Raw genomic sequence first — 6,216 nt, 5'->3', positions numbered from 1 at the left:
TTTTTCTGCCACAGTTATTCTGCCCCATCGTTTCTGCCACAATTTTTCTGTTGTCCGTATCAGAAACAATTGTTGGCTTCCAGTCAGTGATACCTCCTCCATGTCTCCATTTTTTAAGATTCCTGTTAAGATGAAAAAGAACATTTTAATCATCCTTTGTTTCTATTTAAAAAATAATATCAATAATTTTTGTCAACAATACTGATTACATCAAAATTGCTAACAGACTGAATGTTCTCATCACACAAAAAAAGTCTATGTGATGTGAGGGGAGTGATAGCTAAAGCTATGGCAGTAGTCATATTGTGATATACAAATGTATCAAATCAACACTTTGTATACCTTGAACATAACACAATGCTATGTATCAATTATATCAAATTTTTGAAAGAGGAAACAAGGTTAAGTACACTCCCACTCCTTATTTTTTGCTAGCCTCTCCTGAGCATCATATGGTACCAGGAATAGAAATTACCTTACTTTATTGCCGCTTTCCCTAATAAAAAGCTGAAATAAACAAGAGAGGGCAGAATAATATCCTCTGCACAGTGAAAATTAAAAATCTAGAGTATAGCCAGAAATAAGTGGAAAGAATAAAATTCCAGAGTCTATGTATGTGATAGTGTTCCATATATTTTTTGCTTAGGGTGTACGGTGATTTCTTTGGTGTTTGTAATCTCAACTATTGCCATATTAGGGAATCTAAAAACCCCTCAAAATATAACGTGCATAATCCTGTGTGTATGTTTATGCATTTTTCTGGTGTTTATGAATAATAGATGGTCCGGTTTTTTAGGGCAGAAGAAACAATTTATTTTTATTTACACACATGAATGAAAAATTCTACCACATAAAAATTAATTTTAAAACTTCACAAATAGATGAATTGCTGAAGAAGAAACAGAACAAGAAATTTCTATGTCTTATTTTAGAAAATAAACAACTCAGTTCTCATCATAATTTTTTTAAAGTACCCATCAATTTTGGAAAATAGATAATATAAAAAGGAGGAAAATACTTGACAGAGTATTCTAGTTATGATGAAACATGAATTGAGAGATCATACTAATCTAAATAAGCCTATCATTTAGATAGTTCATAAGTCAACACATTCAGTAAAGACATTGTCCAGATACAGCCCAGCTGAGGGAGCAGAGATTAAATATTCTGGACTAGGCAACTTTCAAGTATATTTCTACCTTGTAACCATGGGGAGAGGGCAGAGCATTTTAGATACCCTAAATCTTACTTTCTAACAGGATTCTATCCTGGCGGTCATGTCTTTATGGATACCTTCCTTATAGTGACATTGAAAAGAATTATCAAGTGATTTTGTTTCATAGCACTCATCCAGAATACATGGGAATTCTGAACTTAGTTATAATAAATAAATATTTGAAGCAAAAAAGGAAGATTTGTGGGAAAAACTAGTTGTATAGAAAATGTGGAAGTTTGATGTGCGCAATTGTATGGAAAGTTTTGATTCAAATTTAAGAATATTCAAATATTGAGGGAAGTCAAAGCTGAGAAGCGTCCATCAGAGATAAATGCACAAGAAGGTAAATACATCTGTTGACTGTGACCCATGTCAAGATTTGCTGTGTCCTTTAAAGCCTATGAAGACTAGTAAAAATGAGAGATAATTTGATACTTTGGGAAATCCTCTCAGGAAATATATATATATATATTTATATGCTATGTTATATACTATACCTGTGGGGTAAAATTGGACTGCTAGGGCTGAGAAGACAGTTAAAGTTCTCAGTTTTATCATGTTAAGCTTTCAGAGACAGCTACTGTCTTTCATTAGTGAGGATATATAAGGTAAGTGGGGAGGTGCGTCCGTGCTCAGTCCTGTCCAACTCTGTATGACCCCATGGACTGCAGCCCTCCAGACTCCTCTGTCAGTGGGATTTTCCAGCCAAGAACACTGGAGTGGGTTGGCATTTTCTTCTCCAGGAGATATTCCTGACCCAGGGATCAAACCCACGTCTCCTGAATCTCCTTACTTGGCAGGTGGATTTACCACTGGGCCACCTGGAAAGCCCAAGTGGAGACATACTCTCTCAATTTAGTCCATCAGGTACTTAAGAGGTCCTCTGTGTACCTACCTAGATTAGGGAATTTGAATACAAGTTTGAATAATATTAACCACATACCTTCAATGAGACCACTGAGCAGTAAGGGAGATAAAACTCCAAAGATGAAATTTGGAAATTGTATTGTAAGTTCAATTTAGAAGTATGCACAGAATGCTTTAGTATAGAAATGGGTCAGAAAAATTCCATGGAGGTGGTTAGGCTTAGGCTAAGATTCACAGAACTGTTCTTCAGCCAAAGAACAAAATGTGTTTTATTTTAAATGGAGTGAAGAGTAAGAATAAAGTGAAAATGAAAGCACAGTGGACAGAAAGAACATCAGAAAGGAATAACAGATTCTCTCAATGACCTTACTCAGAAATCCAGTAGATTAATGACCAAATTCTTAATCATCTGATGTCTTAGTCTCTCGTAAGGGCACCACAGAGCAAAACTTTAGAAAATAAATAGTTACATCCCAAGAAAATCAATTATTCCACTTATTTCTGTGAATTTTCGAAGTGGACTTGAAAATGGATGCTTACCTCCTCTCAAAGTCAACATCATTTCCAGTCTGTCAAGACTTAACAAATCATTTAATCATTTTATAATGTATACTGGCCTATTATTTCAATAAATATTCATATATCTTTCAGTTTCTCTGGGTTCAGAATTAAGACCGGTCCCAATCCCTCATTTACCTTCTAACTTTAAAGTTCTCCATGAGAGTATATTTAGCTCTCCAGCAGCTCTCTGGCATGGTATCTACTTACTCTGCCCTATTCCACCAGCCACCAGCAGAGCCCAACTATCCACATTCCCATTTCCCGGAACTGATGAGCACAAGGAGCATGTATACCTTCTTCTTGTCCTGGCCTAATTTTGTAACCTCATGGTAATCCTGCTATTTCCTTTCTCAGATGCTTCATCAACCTAGCCCTGAGTCTTGTTTTCATCAAATCTGTTCTGCGGAGCTATGCTTCAAGATTCGTTTATTAACAAATCCATGAATTCAAAAGCAGTTCTAGAAAACAGAGGAAACTAGTCCTTGTCCTCTTGCTATTCACATACATACAATTGCAAACTAGATCAGAAACAATAGCTAAATCAATGCAGGCTATATTGGTGCATCTCCTTCCACATTTTCCAAATGAGATTTTGCACAATCATAGGTATAAGAACATGTAGGTAAAAGTGTAGCCTCAGGAGGTTGTGAGTGTGCATTCTCATTTCATCTTGTTTTTTTTTTTTACCTTCAGTTTTCCTTTAACTCTTCATACTATTTTGGCATAAGCTCTTTCCCCATTCATCTTGATATTTTCACAGCCTAACCATTATACAACTTACCATTGTCTCTAAGAAACATGCTAAGTGGGAGGTATTTATACTTTTCTTAAAACCCACATCCCCTGGGATGGGTCCCAATAGTATCTTAGGGAATTTGATGCAGTTAATAGGCTCCAAAGAATTCTTTATTATTACTATTATTGAAATACACTTGACATACAATATTATCTTAGTGTTAGGTATCCTACACTACATAGTGATTTAGAATTTGCAACATTATGATATAATCACTGCAATAAGTCTAGTAAACATCTGTCCCCATACAAAGTTGCTACAATATTATTGACCATATTCTTTATGTTATATATAGCATAAGGCTTATTTTATAACAGAGATTTGTACTTAATCCCTTCCACTTGTTTCAACCCTTGCAACATTATCCCCCTCTGGTAACTAATATAATAGTTTAATCTAAACTAAACTAATACAAATAATTGTTATTTGTATCTATGAGTCTGTTTTCATTTTGCTTGGTTTTGTTTTTAGATTCCACATGCAAGTGAGATGATACTGTGTTTATCTTTCTTTATATGACTTATTTCAGTTAATATAACAAATCCTAGATACATCCATGTTGTCACAAATGAAAAGACTTCAATTTTTTATGGCTCAGCAGCATTCCATTGTATATGTATACCATATCTTCTTTACCATTCATCTATCTGTAGACACTTAGATGGCTTCAAAATCTTGCCTATCATAAATAATGTTGGAATGAAAGTCCAATTCAGTTCAGTTCAGTTGCTCAGTTGTGTCTGACTCTTTGCAGCCCATGGACTGCAGCATACCAGGCTTCTGTGTCCATCACCAACTCCTGAAGATTTCTCAAATTCATGTGCATCGAGTCAGTGATGCCATCCAATCATCTCATCCTCTGTTGTCCCCTTCTCCTCCCATCTTCAGTCTTTCCCAGCATCAGAGTCTTTTCAAATGAGTCAGTTCTTCCCATCAGGTGGCCAAAGTATTGGAGTTTCAGCTTCAGCATCAGTCCTTTCAATGAATATTCAGTACTGAGTTCCTTTAGGATGGACTGGTTGGATCTCCGTGCTGTCCTCTCAAGAGTCTTCTCCAACACCACAATTCAAAAACATCAATTCTTTGGTGCTCAGCTTTCTTTATACTCCAACTCTAACATTCATACATGACAACTAGAAAGACCATAGCTTTGACTATACAGATCTTTGTCAGCAAAGCAATGTCTCTGCTTTTTAATATGCTGTCTAGGTTGGCCATAGCTTTTCTTCCAAGGAGCAAGCATCTTTTAATTTCATGGCTGCAGTCACCATCTACAGTGACTTGCAAGCCCAACAGAACATAAAGACTCTCACTGTTACCATTGTTTCCCCATCTCTTTGTCATGAAGTGATGGGACTGGAGGCCATGATCTTAGTTTTCTGAATGTTGAGTTTTAACCCAACTTTTTCACTCTCTTTTACTTTCATCAGAGGCTCTTTAGTTCTTCTTCACTTTATGTCATAAGGGTGGTGTCATTTGCATATCTGAGGTTATTGATATTATTTCTCCCAGCATCTTGATTCCAGCTTATGCTTCATCCAGCCAGACACTTTGCATGAGGTACTCTGCCTATAAGTTGCATAAACAGGGTGACAATATACAGCCTTGATGTACTCCTTTCCTGATTTGGAACCAGTCTGTTATTCCATGTTCAGGAGTGAAATTTAGAGTGTATATAATATTTGAATTAAGGTTTTTGTTTTCTTCAGATAAATATTCATAAATGAATTGGTGACTCATATGGCAATTCTATTTTTAATTTTTCAAAGAACCTCCAATGTGTTTTCCATAGTGGCTGCACCAATTTACATTCCCACCAACAGTGTATCAGGGTCCCCTTTTCTCTACATCCTAGTCAACACTTGTTATTTGAGGGTTTTTGATGATAACGAGTCTGTTTTTGAACTGTGGTGTTGGAGAAGACTCTTGAGAGTCCCTTGGACTGCAAGGAGATCCAACCAGTCCATTCTGAAGGAGATCAGCCCTGAGATTTCTTTGGAAGGAATGATGCTAAAGCTGAAACTCCGGTACTTTGGCCACTTCATGTGAAGAGTTGACTCATTGGAAAAGACTTTGATGCTGGGAGGGATTGGGGGCAGGAAGAGAAGGGGCCGACAGAGGATGAGATGGCTGGATGACATCACTGACTCGATGGACGTGAATCTGAGTGAACTCCGGGAGTTGGTGATGGACAGGGAGGCCTGGCATACTGCGATTCATGGAGTCGCAAAGAGTCGGACACGACTGAGCTACTGAACTGAACTGAACTGAACTGAACGAGTTCAGTTATTTTGTTGACAAATCCTTTGAAACTGAGACGAAAGTGAGAACTTTCAGCAAAACACAACTGTGAGGTGATATCTCATTCTGGTTTTGCTTTGCAATTCTATAATAATTAATGATACTAAGTAATGATGAAAAGAATGTTTCTTTTCATGTGCCTGTTGGCCATTTGTATATCTTCTTTAGAAAAATGTCTATGAGGTCTTCTACCCATCTTTTAATCCAGTTATTTATTTTTTATATTAAATTGTATGAGCTGTTTATATAGTTTGGATATTAACTCCTTATCAGTCATGTAATTTGAAAATATTTTCTCTCATTCTTTAGGTTGTGCTTTTGTTTTGTCAACAGTTTCCCTTGCTGTGCAAAAGCCTTTAAGTTTAATTAGGTCCCATTTGTTTATTTTTGCTTTTGTTTCCTTTGCCTTAGGAGACAGATTCAAAAAAATATTGCTACAATTTATGTCAAAGACTATTTGAGAGTGTTCTTAGGG

The sequence above is a fragment of the Ovis canadensis genome, chromosome 15 (genome assembly GCF_042477335.2).
Source record: "Ovis canadensis isolate MfBH-ARS-UI-01 breed Bighorn chromosome 15, ARS-UI_OviCan_v2, whole genome shotgun sequence".
NCBI lineage: Eukaryota > Metazoa > Chordata > Mammalia > Artiodactyla > Bovidae > Ovis > Ovis canadensis.
Note: the sequence above shows the minus strand (reverse complement) of the source record.